At 42.5% G+C, this 17,498-nt stretch overlaps 1 long non-coding RNA gene across 4 annotated transcripts in view; it reads right to left on the bottom strand.

The window, feature by feature from the left end:
• The window catches only part of LOC110255500 (uncharacterized), a 125,559-nt gene extending 110,484 nt beyond the window's left edge, over positions 1–15,075 (bottom strand). For 3 of the 4 annotated variants that reach the window (XR_014816115.1, XR_014816117.1, XR_014816119.1), the window contains exon 1: positions 14,503–14,869. This is a non-coding gene — a long non-coding RNA (uncharacterized LOC110255500). Of the gene's footprint in view, positions 1–14,502; positions 14,870–15,027 lie in introns of those variants that run through there. The other variant, XR_014816118.1, reaches the window with a different exon arrangement.
• Positions 15,076–17,498: the final 2,423 nt, after the last annotated feature.

The following is a 17,498-nucleotide window of genomic DNA, read 5'->3' as shown; positions in this document are numbered from 1 at the left end:
CATCCCTGGCCTCGCTCAGTGAGTTAAGGATCCAGCATTGCCATGAGCTGTGGTGTAGGTTGCAGACACAACTAAGATCCCATGTTGCTGTGGCTGTGGCATATGCCGGCAGCTGTAGCTCTGCTTCGATCCCTAGCCTGGGAATCTCCATATGCCATAGGTGTGGCCCTAAAAAGCAAAAAAGAAAGAAAGAAAATCATCAAATCACAACAGAGCAAACAAAGGAACTGCAAAGCAACAAGAACTCAGTTAACAAAATGGCAATAGTAAGTCCACAAATATCAATAATTATTTTAAATGTAAACAAACTAAATTCTCTAATCAAAAGACAAATAATAGCTGAATGGATAAAAAAACAAACAAAAAAATTCAATTATATGCTGCCTAGAAAAGACTCACTTCACCTTTAAGAACACACATACACAAAGAATGAAAGGATGAAAAAAGATATGCCCTGCATATGGAACCAAAATAAACCTAGTATAGCAATACTTGCATCAGACAAAATAGACTTCAACCCTCCCCCACAAAAAAGTAAAAATAAACCAAAAACTTAGCAAGAGACAAAGAAGGATATGATATAATAACAAAAGGGATCAGTTCATCAAGGGGATGTAACATTTGTAAATATTTATGCACCCAATATAAAGGCACACAACATATTTAACATATCCAAAGGGAGAAATAGACAGCAACACCAATAGTATGGGACGTCAATATGCCACTTTCAACAATGGATTATCCAGACAGAAAATCAATAAGGAAATACTGGACTTAACACATTAAACCGGATGTGCTTGACCAACATTTATAGAAAATTCCATCCAACAGCAGCAGAATACATATGCTTTTCAAGGGCATATGGAACATTCTCCAGAATAGATAATATGTTAGACCACAAAGAAGTCCTAATAAATATAAAATGTTGAAATTGTATCAAGTGCCTTTTCTGACTGCAAAGATATGAAACTAGAACTCAAAAGAAGAAAACTGGAAAGTCCACAAATATATGGAGATTAAACATGTTCCTGAACAGTCAATAGATCAAAGAAGAAATCAAGAGATAAATCAAAAAAAATATTTTGAGACAAATGAAAAAAAAAATACCAAAACTTTTGTGTCACAGCAAAAGCAGTACTAAGAAGAAAATTAAAAGTAATAATATCTATGTTAAGGAATGAGAAATATTTCAAATAAACAACCCAACTTTACACCTCAAAGAACTAGAAGGAGTAAACTAAGCCCAGTTAGTAGAAGAAAAGAAATAGTAGAAATAAATGAAATAGAGACTAAAGTTAATAGAAAAGATGAATTAAATTAAAAGCTGAGTTTTTAAAAATATAAAAAAGTAGACAAAACTTTCAGCTCAAGTAACCAAGAAAAATAGAAGATTCAAATAAAATTATAAATTAAAGAGAAAAAAAATACAATTGTAAATCAACACAACTGATGTTACAAAAATACAAGGGATTATATAAGCCACTACCAAAATATTGGACAACTTAGAAAAATGCAAAAGTTCCTAGAAACAGAGCTACCAACACTGACTCATAAGTAGAAAATCTGAACAGACCAATTACTAGTAAGAAGATTGAATCAGTAATCAAAAACCTCTCAAGAAAGAAAAGTCCAGGATCAGATGGTTTCACTGGTGAATTCTATCAAAGAAGATACGAATAGCGATCCTTCTCAAACTCCTTCCAAAAATAGAAGAGGCGGGAATGCTTTCAATCTCATAAGGTCAGCATTACCCCGATACCAAAATCAGACAGAGACACTACGAGAAAATAAAATCACAGGCCAATATACCTTATAAACATTGCAAAAATCCTTAACAAAATATGAGCAAGCCACGTTCAATATTACAGTTGACCCTTGAACAACACAAGTTTGGACCACATGTGTCCACTGAAATGGGAATGTTTTTCATGAGTATTACAGTAGTGGAGTTCCTGTCATGGCTCAGTGGTTAACAAATCCAACTAGGAACCATGAGGTTGCAAGTTCAATCCCTGGCCTCACTCAGTGGGTTAAGGGTCCGGCCTTGCCATGAGCTGTGGTGTAGGTCGCAGACGTGGCTCGGATCCTGTGTTGCTGTGGCTCTGGTGTAGGCTGGCAGCTACAGCTCCGATTAGACCCTTAGCCTGGGAACCTCCATATGCCGCAGGAGCGGCCCAAGAAATGGCAAAAAAGACCAAAAAAAAAAAAAAGGAGTATTACAATACTATCCAATCCATGGCTGCCTGAATCCACGGATATGGAGGAACTACAGATATAGAGGGATAACTATAAGTTATATGTGGATTAAACACCCCATGTTGTTCAAGGGTCAGCTGTACATTAAAAGAATGTTACACAAAATTAAGCGGAATTTATTCCAGGGATGCAAAAATGGTTCAGCCATCCACAATATCAGTCAATATGATATACAACATTAGCAAAATGAAGGATAAAAATCATATCATATTCATAGATACAGAAGAAGCAAATGACCAAATTCCACATCTTCTCATGGTAAAAACACAAAAACAAAACAAAGCCCAAAAACATAAAACAAAAACAAAATCTCTCAAAAAAACTTGAGTAGCAGGAAGATACCTCAACGTGATGCCATATATGAAAAGGCTATAGCTAACTAACATCATACTCAATGGTAAAAAGTTGAAAGCATTTCCCCTAAGGTCAGGACAAAGACAAGGATGCCCACTCTTGCCCCTTTTACTCAACATAGTACTGGAAGTCCTAGACAGAGAAATTAGGCAAGAAAAAGAATTAAAAGGCATCTAAATTGGAAAGGAAGGAGTAAAACTGTCTCTATATGAAGGTAACATATTATATATAGAAAACCCTATGAACTTCAACAAAAAACTTAGAAATCATAAATTCAGGATGCTTAGCATACAAAAATCAATACAAAATAATCAGTTACATTTCTATACACTAACAATGATCTGCAGAAAGAGAAATTAAGAAAACAACCCCATTTAACATAGCATCAAAAACAATAAAATACTCAAGAACTTAACCAAGGCAGTGAAAGATCTATATACTAAAAGCTATGAGACACCAGAGTTCCCAACGTGGCTCAGTGGCTAACAAATCCGACTAGGAACCATGAGGTTGGGATTCGATCCCTGGCCTTGCTCAGTGGGTTAAGGATCCAGCGTTGCCGTGAGCTGTGGTGTAGGTTGCAGAAGCGGCTTGGATCCTGCGTTGCTGTGGCTCTGGCGTAGGCCGGTAGCTACAGCTCCAGTTCAACCCCTAGCCTGGGAACCTCCATATGCCACGGGAACTGCCCAAGAAATGGCAAAAAGACTAAAATAAAATAAAATAAAAACTATGAGATATAGATGAAAGAAACATTAGACACACATAAATAAAAAGATATTCCATGACTGCAGATTGGAAGAATAGTGTTAAAATGTCCAATCTACAGATTCAAAGCAATCCCTATTAAAATTCCAATAGCATTTTTCACAGAAATAGAACAAAGAATTCTAAAATTTGTATGGAAACTTAAAAGACCCCTAGAAAGCAGAAGTAATCTTCAGACAGACAAGGCTGAAAGGATCATACTTTCTAGTTTCAAACTGTATTACAAAGCTCTAGTGATGCAAACAGAATGGTATTGCCATAAAAACACACACATAGGTAAATGGAACAGAAGAAAGTGCCCAAACATAAACCCACATATTTACGGTCATTTTATTTACAACAAAAGAGTCAAGAATATACAATGGGTAAAGGATAGTCTCTTCAATAATTTGTGCTGGAAAAACTGGGCGGCTACATGTAAAAGAATGAACCTGGGCTACTGTCTTACACCATGAATGAAAATCAACTCAAAATGGACTAAAGACTTGAACATAAGACCTGAAAGTATAAAACTCTGTGAAGAAAACATAGGGAAAAAGCACCTTAACATCAGTCTTACAATGACTTTTTTGAATGGACAACAAAAGCAAAGATAACAAAAGCAAAAATAAACTAATGAGACCACATCAAACTAAAAGACGTTTTCACAGCAAAGAAAACCATCAAGAAAAAATCTACTTAACGGAGAAAAATATTTGGAAATCATATATCTGATAAGGGATTAATATCCAAAATATATAAGAAACTCTTATAATCCAACAGTAAAAACAAAAAACAAAAACCTGATTAAAGAATGGGCAAAGGATCTGAATAGATATTTTTCCAAAGATAATATCCAAATGGCCAACCAGCACATGAAAAGGTGCTAAATATCACTAACGGGAGTTCCCACAGTGGCTCAGCAGTAGTGAACCTGACTGGGATCCATGAGGACATGGGTTTGATCCCTGGCCTCGCTCAGTGGGTTAAGGATCCAGCATCACTGTGGTTGAGGCGTAAGCTGGCAGCTACAACTCCAATTTGAGCCCTAACCTGGGAACTTCCATATGCCACAGGTACAGCCCTCAAAAGACAAAAATAAATAAATACATAAATACATAAATAAAAAATATCACTAATCATCATGCAAGTGTAAATCAAAACCACAATCAGGTATAACCTCACAGTTTTAGGATGGCTATTATCAAAAAGACAAAAGATAAGTGTCTTATCTTTTTCTTTCCCCATAAGGATGTCAGGCAAAGGGAACCCTTGTACACTGTCGGTGGGTATGAAAACGGGTGCGACCACTATGGAAAATAATGTGGAGGTTCCTCACAAAACCAAAAGTAGAACTATCACATGTTCAATAATTCCACTCATGGGCATACATTCAAAGGAAGTGAAGACAGGTTCTCAAAGAGCTAGCGGCACTCTCATGGTCACAGCAGCATTATTCGCAATAGCCAAGGCGGGGAAATAACCTGTGTTCAGCAAGAGGTGAATGGATAAAGAAGACATGAGGCATGTATCGACACAGTGGAATATTATTCAGCCATAAAAAGCAGGATTTTTGCGACATTTGTGACAACATGGATGGACCCTGAGGGCGTGATCCTAAGTGAAATAAGTTAAAGACAAATACTACATACCTCACTTGTATATGGAACCTAAAAAAGCTGAGCTTACCATGCACAAAAATAAACTCAAAATGGCTTAAGGACTTAAATGTAAGACAAGACACCATCAAACTCCTGGAAGAGAACACAGGCAAAACATTCTCCGATATCAACCTTACGAATATTTTCTCAGGTCAGTCTCCCAAAGCAAAAGAAGTAAAAGAAAAAATAAACCAATGGGACCTAATCAAACTGACAAGCTTTTGCCCAGCAAACAAAACCAAAAAGAAAACAAAAAGACAATTTATAGAATGGGAGAAAAATAGTTTCAAATGATGCAACGGACAAGGGCTTAGTCTCTAAAACATAGAAGCAACTTATACAACTCAATAGCAAAAAAGCCAACAACCCCATGGAAAAATGGGCAAAAGACCTGAATAGATATTTCTCCAAGGAAGATATACAGATGGCCAACAAACACATGAAAAAATGCTCAACATCGCTGATTATAAGAGAAATGCAAATCAAAACTACCATGAGATACCACCTCACACCAGTCAGAATGGCCATCATTAATAAATCCACAAATAACAAGTGCTGGAGGGGCTGTGGAGAAAAGGGAACCCTCCTGCACTGTTGATGGGAATGGAAACTGGTACAGCCACTATGGAGAACAGTTTGGAGATACCTTAGAAATCTATACAAAGAACTTCCATATGACCCCACAATCCCACTCTTGGGCATCTATCCGGACAAAACCCTACTTAAAAGAGACATGTGCACCCGCATGTTCATTGCAGCACTATTCACAATAGCCAGGACATGGAAACAATCCAAATGTCCATCGACAGATGATTGGATTCGGAAGAGGTGGTATATATACACAATGGAATACTACTCAGCCATAAAAAAGAATGACATAATGCCATTTGCAGCAACATGGATGGAACTAGAGAATCTCATCCTGAGTGAAATGAGCCAGAAAGACAAAGACAAATACCATATGATATCACTTATAACTGGAATCTAATATCCAGCACAAATGAACATCTCCTCAGAAAAGAAAATCATGGACTTGGAGAAGAGACTTGTGGCTGCCTGATGGGAGGGGGAGGGAGTGGGAGGGACCGGGAGCTTGGGCTTATCAGACACAACTTAGAATAGATTTACAAGGAGATCCTGCTGAATAGCATTGAGAACTTTGTGTAGATACTCATGTTGCAACAGAAGAAAGGCTGGGGGGAAAATGTAATTGTAATGTATACATGTAAGGATAACCTGACCCCCTTGCTGTACAGTGGGAAAAAAAAAAAAAAAAAAAAGCTGAGCTTACAAAAAGAGCACAGTGGTGGTTGCCAGGGCTGGGGGAAATGGGGAGATGTTGGTCAAAGAGTTTAACTTTGAATTATCAGATGAGTAAGTTCTGAGGATATGATGTGCAGCACGGTAACTATAGTTAATAATACTATATTATACTCTTGAAAGTTGCTAGTAGAATAGATCTTCTATGAGCTCACTCTAAAAAAGTGGTAATTATGTGATGGAAGTGTTAGCTAGAGCTAAAATAGTAATCATTTGCAATATATAAATGTTTCAAATTAACATGCTGTACATCTTAAATTGATACACTGTTACATGTCAATTATACCTTAATGACGCTGGAGGGTGCTTTACAAAGTAGTAAGCATCATTACCCTACTGACAAGTTCATAGAACGTTTGGTTTTTCTTCAGCAGCATTCCAGTGTCTGTTCTCTATCTTTTTGAGAATTGAGAGTTCATTTTAATGGTGGCAGCATCAACTCAGGGTTCTAACGCCTGGTCCCTGGCTTCAGGATTTGGAGAGACAGTTACAAAAGCAGCAAATGGTGCTTCCTGCTCCCTGGTTTGCAGGTCTCTCTTCAACTGCAAAGTCCCAGTACCACGACAGAGTGCCACAGGGCCCCACCTGTACAGTCTCTGCTATCCGTCAGCAGGGAACACGGAGGTCAGAGGACTATATGACATGCAGTGAACACACAATCACAGAGTCCAAACTACAGGTCAAGTGGATCAGGCTCTTCCACTGATGAAGTTTAAGGAGAAGAAAAGGATGGAGGGGGAACCTGTAGATTAAAAGTGACTTGCAGGACACACCAAATAAATTTTCAAAGGGGAGATATGACTAAACTACAATGTCTAGAATTACACAGCTAGATGACAAACAAGGGAGAAATAAAAGAAATACAAGGGAGTAATTGCTATAAAAGAAAAAGTTAACTTTCAGAGGGAGGGAAGCTGTTGTGTTTGGATATCTGTTCACACGAAGTGAATATCAACCTTGTAATAAATAAGGTATACTTCTGTTTTGTAGTTTTCTGTATCTGGTTGCATTTCACAAAAGGATGAAAGTGGGGGGAAATGATTCATAACTCAAAATATTATCTGACTGCATAGCCTTTATTGATTTGATCCCATATGAACTACTTGATAGATTTCAGGATCAGTCTCTAAGAAACCAAAGAAAATCTCTTTTCACTCTTTACAAACATATGGGTAAAGATATATATATATATATCTTTTATACTTGTGTGCATATATGTGTGTGTGAATATATATATAGAGAGAGAGACAGTAAGTAAATTCAATTTATTAACCATGAACTTCAAGCAATATCAGAATACGGAATAAAAGGGGAGAAAAGAATGCCATTCCTACCCGCCTTCCCCAGCTTCTGCCTGCCGCCCTACATAGCCTCTATCCTCAGAACACGTCAGACCACTCCCTGGTTCCAGACACAGCCTGTTCTTCTGTTGCTCCCTCTGTTGAAACTTTGTGTTCCTATTGTTCACTGTCACTGGACTACTCACACCTCTCACAGCCTGGTTGCATCTGCTGCTTGTTCAAGACTTCCCATGCGGAGTTCCCGTCATGGTGCAGTGGTTAACGAATCTGACTAGGAACCATGAGGTTGCGGGTTTGATCCCTAGCCTTGCTCAGTGGGTTAAGGAATCGGCGTTGCCTGTGAGCTGTGGTGTGGGTCACAGACGGCTTGGATCCCCCATTGCTGAGGCTCTGGCATAGCCAGTTTGACCCCTAGCCTGGGAACCCCCATGTGCCGCAGGAACTGCCCAAGAAATGGCAAAAAGACAAAAAAAGAAGAAAAAAAAAAGACTTCCCATGCCCCCTAACTGAATCTGAGCACACCCTCATCTGAGCCCCATTGTGATCTGGTACTCTTTTCTCTCATAGGATTTATTTATCTTGATCCATCCGGTTTTATAATTACTTAACCTCTTCCTGGATTATGTGATTACAGTATCACTGCAGAAACTGTGCAACTCACTCTAGGTATCATTTTTAAGGATGAGCACAATATCGTGTTAGTATAGCTATCAATAAGCATTTTTTTTAAGTAAGTGAAATTGACTGTCTTTTTTGTTTTCGGTTGGTAATTAAGTTCAGTTGAAAAGCAACTGTCTTTCATTAGCTGTTTGTTAACAGTGACGTTGGTCATTCTGTGTCAAGACAGCATTCACCTTTACTTAGTATTCAGTTATAAGTCAGCTTCTCTGTTATAGACCAAAAAGAAGAACCAAGAATTGACCAAAAACCTAGAAAAAGCTTTGAAGGTAAACTCCAGTGGTGCTGGCAGCAATATTCCTGCAGAGGGCAGCAGAGAGCCAAGGGAAAGGCAGTAACCAGCTGCCGGGATCCAGATGCATTTGTTAGCTGAGGGTAGGGAGGTAGACGGGGGAATCTCCTAGTTCAAGGCAGCTTTCCAGAGATAGAGATCATAAGTAAAGCTAGGATGCTCCACGAGCCTCTTAGATCTCAAAGCGATCACAGGCCTGATGTGATCCGCACTTCATTCAGCATTTAGACTTCAGGGAATGGGGATGAGGTGGGAGTGGGAAGGTAGAAGGCTCAGTTTCCTCTTAAGTAACATCCTAAAGCAACCCTCCTCCAGACTCAAAACCAGCCTCCTGGAAAACCACCTTCCTTCTGAATACTGTCTCTCCCTGGAATTCCTCCCAGGGGCAGCCTCCCCAATGTGCTCTAAGAATGGGGCCCTATGTTTTCTTCCGTGGACTGCCCCCAGCCTTACCTAATTCTGGTTGGCAGGTTCTTGCAAGAAAGGGCTCTCCCACCCTGGGTTTTGAAAGAAACCATCATTTTCAGGCACAGATAATGTGTATTAGCACAAATTTTACTCCTTACTTAGAGGAGTACCTGTTTAAAAGAGAGATTCCACCCTCTCTTGGTTCTACCCTAAGCATTTGTCTAACTAGATAGGCTTTTTACAAGAAGCCCACCACCGGCCACTGGGGGGCCTCTGGATCTCACAGCTCAAGGCTCTCTCCACCCTGAGAAGGGTGCAGGGTTCTCTCTAAAAACCACAGTGCCAAGCATGTCACAACGTTAGCGACTATCAAAAGAACACCAGAAGGCCCAACCACAAATGGATAGAGGGACTGGGGGAGAAACAACTACCTGCCTTTGTGCTAGGTTTCCTTCATCACCTGTACTAAGATCAATGTGCAGTGAAAGATGCCAGCCTGGGCTGGATCTGCCACACTCGGCCCTGAGCATGAAGGAGGGGAAGACGCCAGCTGACCAGCTTCAGCAAGAACCATCTTGTTGAGCAGGCTCTTCCTAGGGGACTCTTTGGGACACCTTTGGTTTTCCAGTTTTTCCAAAATCCACCTTGATCCTGAAATCTTTGGAACGCTATAAATTACAGACTTTGCTGCAAAAAAGCAGAGCTTTAGAACACCGGAGACTGCTTTTTTGCTTGGCTAGGGTCTATCCTCTCTCCTTCCTTAGTAACAGAACTCAGGGGCAATGTGCCAAGTTGTTTATTTATGTAAATAAATATTTACTCAGTCATATATAAATAAACTAAACTAGTCTAAGCCTCTTGTGCAGAATGGATGTCACTACATACAAGTGCAAGCCTTGGAGAGGAGCCCTTGGAAGGCATGTCTGCCCCTTCCTTCGTCCAGTTCCAGAGGAGGCAGAGACACAACACAATGGTTCAAGGTCCAGCCATGGGCTTGTGAGCCCAGTGGTGCAGCAGAGACAAGAGGACACTGAAGGACACCAATGCCCTTTGGAGCCACCATACTAGCCCAGGACTCCTCCCTCCTTCTGTTACTTAAGAAAATAAGCTCTTAATTTTCTTGAGTCACCGACATCAGCATCCACTATAAACTGCAGAAGGTAGTAGCCCCAGCCAATGTTATGGGAACACCACTGCCAGGTCCTGAGGAAGAGTAGACAAAAGAAAGACGCCCCCTCATCTTTCCTCAGTCCAGACAGACAATCTTCTGGGTTTATTTTTTTCCCACATTGCCATGCAGACAACATTAGCCAGAATCTTTAGGGTGGGGAGGGTGGCCCTTGCCCTCAAACTGGAAGGAGTCTCCCATTTTAGCAGCTGGTCAGGAGCCAGCATGTGGAGGGGGACCTGTTAGAGATGAGTGAATGGCGCTTATTACGTGGATAATATGACTGAGGCTTGATCCCAAATGCTGGTTTCTAAAGGGAATCCACAAATCCACCCCCACTCCTGACTAGAAGGCAAAGGAAACATCCTAATAATGTTCCTTCTCTTTTTACTCTAATTACAAAAGTAATATTAAAAACTCATTTAACTAGAACAATCTGTAGATACATAATATAAATACAGAAAAGACAGAGACATAAAAAGCACCAATAATTCCATCCAAAGTCACTAACTTGTAACATCATGGAAATAACCTCTCGGATCCTCCAAGACAGACAGACACACATAATACATTTGTTTTTACACGGGATCATAGTGCCGGTACCGCTGTGTATGACTGTGTAAGGCAATCCCTTGCCAGCTCAGGACGAATATCTTTCTACTTCACTACAACACGTGCAGCCTCTCCTGTCCACCTCCACCAGGTACTGGACCTAGGACAGTCCCTCCCATACAGCCACCCCCTCTCTGTTTCTAGAAGGGCCAAGGTAGTGGCAGCCTTTAGAGAATGGCCGTGAGGCCAGGACAGCCAAAGCCACTTCTCTGCATTGTTACCAACTGGCATGGCTTGGGGCAGGGGCAGGCAAGCCCGTCCCGGGGCCTGGAAGCTGTTCTGGCTGACTACCTGGAGTGGTTCCCCCGCCCCAGCCCCTTAACTCCCCAGCATCACATCTCTTCACTCCTCCAGGCCCTCTCCCCACCTCCAAGGTGCTCCTTCTCTCACCCTCTCGTCCTCTTCACTGCTCCCCAGTCTGTTAGAGGTAAAATTTCACTGTTCCACCCCACGGGTTCTTTAATTTCCAATAAACTAAACAAACTATGTTTCAGCCCTAACACTCCGGACTCTCCTTGAGGCCCTGGGCACACCCTTGACCTGGGAGAGCTTCCCCACAGTAAATACCCCACCATACCAACAAGTAAGTAAGGGCTCGTCCAGAACAAGCCCTTTGGTCATGAACCCAACTCTCCACTTGTAATTTCCATGACCTCAGAAAACGTAGGATCAAAGAATTGAAGTTGAGTGTATTAGGTAGTTTTCAGCCAAAGACAGAAACCAACTGTTTTTTCCCTTCATACTGCTGAGGGGCAGATGATCGTGTTAGGACCACCTTGCTGGTGCCTGTCTGTAGAAGGGAAAGCCCTCTGCATCTAGAAATGCAAGAGGAACAGCAGTCTGCCATCCTCCTGAGTGAGTCTCCAAGCCCCAGGGGGTAAGCAGAATTCTCATTCTTCTCAAGAAGAATAATGGCTAACATTTACCATGTACTTATTCTATGCCAGGAACTTTTAAAATATTATCTCATTTAAACCTCACGAACACCCATGATGTAGGTACTATTACGTTTTTTGTTTGTTTTGTTTTTGCTTTTTAGGGCTGCACCTGCAGCATATGGAAGTTCCCAGGCTAGGGGTCAAATCGGAGCTGCAGCTGCCAGTCTACACCTCAGCCACAGCAACTCGGGATCTGAACTGTGTCTGCAACCACAGCTCATGGCAACACCCGATCTGTAACCCACTGAGTGAGGCCAGGGATCAAACCCAGATCATTATGGATACTAGTTGGGTTCCTTTTCACAGAGCCACAATGGGAACTCCTATTATCCCATTTCAGCCATAAGGAAATTGATGATGGGGAGGTTAACTAACTTGCTCAAGGCCAGTTTAGTCGTTGGTATACCTGGGAACTGAACCCCAAAATCTGACTCCAGACTTCATTCTCTCTCCAAGGTGCAGTCCCCTTAGTCAGCCAACCATTTCCAATGATCAGGTTGGTTGTCTAAAAAGTTCACCAGCTATTTCAGATGAAATTTCTCTACTTCAGTCTGTCCCAAGAGATAGATCTTAACAAACATGGCAATTCCAAACATGGGGCTTGCATGGGCTCAAACCAGTCATTATTTGAGCCGTGGACAGTGAAGTCCCTGGAAAGAACCAACTGGGAATTCAGGCAAGTCACTGAGAACATAGCCCAGGAAAGAATGATAACCCCATGATCCTTATTCCAAAAAGGAGTCTCCAGATTTGAGACAGTTCTTGGGTAAACTGTCAAAATCTTAACCAAGACATTCTTGAAGTAACACAGAGGGAGAACTTCAACAGGTAGATATCAAGACTTAATACAGAGCCACAGTAACAAAGAAAATGTGTTGGTGCAAGGACAGAAAAATAGACCAATGGATAAAACAGAGATCTTCCAAAGCACACACACGGGGACTCCTGGCTCATGATGAAAGTAGCTCAGTGGATAACCTGGGAAAGGACCACCTTTTTAATAAACCTGGTGCCAGGGGAGGAAATGAAACCTGTCCTGTACCTTCCACCATACATAAAAACACTTCCAAGAGGACTTTAGATCCAGTGGTTAAAGGCAACGGAGGAGAAAATCTCTAAGAATATCTTTTGGACAGGTTAGGAAAAGTTTCTTAAACAAGTCACAGATATATTGATAAATTGGACATTAAAATTAAGAAATTAAGTTTGTGGAAACATATTCTTACCAAAGTAAAATGGCCAACCAGAGAAGAAATTTTCAACTGTGGACAAAGAATGTCACCTGCCATACCAGTAAAACCATCAAAGCCATCAGCTACTACAGCCACCACAACTATGCACCCTAAAGGGGTTTGGGGTGAAAACAAACAAACAAACAAAAAAAACCAGGACACAGGCCCTAGATAGTTCAGGTGTATATCAAAGGAATGATTTCAGTGAGCCTAGACTCTTGCATCTTCCCATAGAAAAGTCCTAAATTCATTAACTTGAGATGTCTGGTTTTTCTTTAATGAACAGCAATCTTTTGGTGTTCCGACTACTTGGTTTTTGTTACAAAAACTCCTATATATCCCTCCTTACCTTACCTTCCTCACCTGATCCCCAAGTTGGGTACATAGGGAGAAGGGGAGTATGGCAAGTGTCCCCAGAAAGGCAGGTGCCAAGCTATTCAGATGCAAGTTTAATGGTATGACAGTTTCGGTGCCTGTGGACATGTTCCCTAGGCTACACAGGCCCTAGGTTACAAAACTGTTAGCTCTGCTGAGGCATCTACTTTCATACTTTGGTCATACCTGAGGGGAGGGCGGGGGAGTTTCCTTGCTGACAAGAAAAAAAACAGGAGGAGTGGCTTTCATTGCATACAGGTGGAGATGGGGGCTGGGTGAGGGGAGAGAGAGCACCCAGCAGGTTAGCTTTTGAATCAGCACACCAAAGCCCTAATGGGAAGAGATCTGAGTAACAGGCAACAGCTGCAGCAACTGCATTTATAAAGTATGAACCAAACAGCAACATTAATAGCTGCCACATCTTCCTCTACACAACCAGCAAACTGGAGAAGTGCACAATATTTTCTCTCCTAAATCCACCTCCCTAAAAAGGACTTTAGAGAAGCCCTATTTGGGTCCATTTCTGGAAACCAAATCTCCACCCACTCTGTAATTAGATTTTACCCTACAAGCAAGCTGATTAAGTTGGCCTGTTGCCATTTCTTGCATGCTGCCAGAAAACAAGGTATGGATCAGAGACAAGAGCCTTCATTACTCACTACACAGTATGAAGCATGAACATTAGCATCTGTGCACTGGGCCTCCTCCAGTCTCATAGGAACAGCCAGATGGCATAATCCAGAGGGATACCACACACACTGGGTGTGCACCACAGCCAAGGAACACTGAGCTTGGGGAACCCACTGCTTTTATAGCAAGCAAGCCTACCCTTTGTTCGGGAGGAGAAAATATCTTGCCTCACAAGGTTACCAGTTGCATAAACAACCCTGAGAAACAGCTAAGATAACAGCCTGGTCAAGATTTTGCATTCTTGGCACACACAGCCCCACGTGTGAACCCAGGAGGCCCAGGGAAAACTCTTTCCCAGCAATGACCACCTCTGCGGCTGGAAAACCAGAGCCACCTGATTAACAGCCCCACTGCAAACTCATGGAATGATAACCCCACAGTTGCCAAAAGAAGGGGTGCAGGGATAAACAAAAAGGAAAACATAACAAAAGCAGGTACTGCTCAGCCAAAAATTAGCTGGAGCAGGGTCTTACCTTAATCAGCGAAAGCAGCACACAGCAAACCCTGTCAGGAAAGGGAGTGTCCACTGCTCTCTTCCTGCCCAAATCTCTACAGAGGGAAAACCCTCCGCCAAGCCCTTTGCTTCTGCTAAGCTGCGTAAATGGCCTTGCTGCTGTCTCCTGGGGCCCCAGAGGAGCAGCTGCCAGAAGTGTCTCTGATGTGCTCAAATGTGATGTGTGAAGCCACAGGTGCCCACCCAGGGAAGGGGAAGCACCTGCCTTTTTCTTTGTCCCCTAGACGAAACCAAAAGAGCATTCTTATTATCCAGGGTAGGACGGCTTTCAAGGGGAAGGGGCAGATTTTACTTCCAATTCTCTGGGCCTCTCTCATCTCCAAGTTGAATCCACACACGTTGCGTGGTAGGGGAAGTGCTGGTGGAGGGCCGGGCCTCAGGACAGGGGCGGAGCGGAGGACGAGAGAGGGGCAGGAGCCCGCCCCACCGCCCATGCCTCGGCTCCAAGGGGCCCACCCTCTGCACTTACTGTGAGTGGTCTCACCTGACCAAAGCGCCCTTGCTGCATGCTTTGCTGAGGAAGTTTTTCTCTGCCTGGGGGATGGGGGTGGGGGATGGGGGTGGGGGTGGGGGTGGGGGTGGGGATGGGGTTGGGGGATTTCTTAGCCTCGAAGTAAGGACTCAGGCTGGTACCAAAGTCCAAACTTTGACGGGGGTGAACTTTATTTAGGTTTAAAATCAGCCACGTTAGTGTATATAAACACTTTTAATATTTCAGCACATAACTATGTCTCTTACTTTGACTTCCTTTTCTCTTTATCAGCTCCTACTGATTCCCTTTTCTCTTTCCTACTGAAGCCAAAGAGGAAGGGAGGGGTATGGAAGTGTGGTCAGAGTTGGGAACTCTCGGGAGGAGTGGAAACAAACCATTTCAGTTGCTTTCCCAGCTTCCACCTCAAATCTTGACTTTAAAAAATTCCTCTTGAGAAATTCAAACATTTCGGCAGACTCTCACAGCCTCGAGGTAGTGTGCAGGGTCTCTGAGGTGGTCTAACGCTGGAGGCCTTGGGGCCTGTTGGTGTTATCTGTGCTGAGGGGCACAAATCTGCCTGGAGGCAGGTAGCAGAGGGGCTGAGGGTGGAGTCAACCCTGCTGACTATATGCCATGTAGTATGCGGACTTCAGGTGACTGCTTTCATCCATGTTTGCTTCTCTGTGTCCATGTAACCAATGGATAAGATTTCTAATCTAATCTAATCTAATCTAATCTAATGGATTAGATTTCTAAGAAAGCTAGTGAAGATTAAGTACTGGCAGCAGAGAGCAAGGCCAAGCTTGGCCTTAGTAGCACAGTGAGCTATTCTCCAAATTCTAGCCTAACTCTAGAACAGGAGTGGGCCACTGGATGTACCTTTCATTACCAACACACAGCAGTCAGTCAACACTGGCTGCCTAGAGCAGGGACTGGCTTTCCTGCATGTCTATAATGGTCAGATAATAAGTATTATAGGCTTTTGGACTGTGTCATCTCTGTGGCACTGAGGTCTGCCATTGGAGCAGGAAAGTGGCCACAGACTATACATAATCAAGTGAAAGTGGCTGTGTTCCAATAAAACTTTATTTATAAAAATAGTCATCAGTCAAGATAAGACCCTCAGGCCATAGTTTGCCAGCCTGCCTCCCATCTAGCAGCCACTGACCATTGTGTTGTAACAGTTCATAGATGCCTCCAGGTTCAGGGAGAGTACTGGAATCAATTAGCCTTGTCTGCACAGGTGCTATAAGGGGAGTAACAGGTTCTAAATCAGTGGTCCACCAAATGGGCTGTGCTCACCCCAGGATATATCCAACACGACCCACTGAGTTATGCAAGAAAAAATCAGAATTTCTGTTTATCTTATCTGTTTTCATGTTGGACTACTAATCTTGTCTACATCACCACGGATCTAGGGAATTTGCAGTGAGTCAGTTCTTCTATCTAATGTGCAAATCAGAAGTCAGGCTTACAAATCTCTGAAGAGAATGTCACAGCAGATATGCCCATTGCCTCTCCCGCTGGTCTGATCTGAGCTATGAATGTCTCCCAGGAATTCACCCAAGATGAGAGCTATGGTTCCTAATGCCTAGAAGGCAGTTTCTTTGGGGAGTATGAGGGACTTACCATTCTAGAGGAATCTTGGGCTCACAGTCTTGTATCAGATCAACTGCTCAGCTTTTGATCAGAACCCAGAGAAAAGGAACACACCATCACCCCCGCCCCTGCACGTACTCTCACACCACTCACCAGAACATTGAACAAGTTGTGCTTCCCTGGCCTTTGGTGGTCTCCCTCTCCCATGGTAGTCAGACCTTCCAGGTACAGGTAGACTGGTTGTACACTGCACAAGGTGGTCGTATCTAAGGAGGCATCAATCACATTATAAATATACTAGATATATTTATCATGTCAGTGTTCTGGTATATGGCAGCAACTTGTTCAAACAAAATCAGTACATTATGACACTTTCCAACCAATGGATGTAAAGTATCTTGAAGAAGGGATGCCATGTTAATTCCACATAGGCACTGCATAGGTTAGCAGAAGTCACAGCTATGTAAGACCTCTTGTAGGCAAAGAATGGAGAAGAGAAATACACAGAGCATAATAGATTCAAACCCTCCTGAGGTAGAAGTATCTTACGAACAGCACTTACAGTGTAGGGGGACTTTTGAGAGTGAGCCAGCATTTGAGTGCTGAATCATGAGCACAAGCCTCTAAAAGTAAGGGCCTGGAGCTCACAATCTACCCTCAGATAGTCACCTCTACCCATGGCTGGAGGGGAAGGGCCAAAGGCACAGAAATTAGCTGGCTGTTCTCTTTTCACACAGAGGAGAGGAGCTACAAGAGGCAGCCAAAGCGGAGAGCTGTGTCTTGATGTTAACCTCCACAGAAGCAAGTAACAAAGTGAGACTCTCCAGAGAGCAGAGCCAGTTGCTGTCTTGCAACTCCCTAGTATCCCTTCCCCTTTCTCCTGG

Source organism: Sus scrofa, chromosome 9, assembly GCF_054392235.1.
Source record: "Sus scrofa isolate SSC_HxYL_T2T_F1_AM1 chromosome 9, Sscrofa_HxYL_maternal_Yorkshire_Landrace_v2.0, whole genome shotgun sequence".
NCBI lineage: Eukaryota > Metazoa > Chordata > Mammalia > Artiodactyla > Suidae > Sus > Sus scrofa.
The sequence above is the reverse complement of the archived record's forward strand: the minus strand, read 5'-3'. Positions and strand labels throughout refer to the sequence as shown.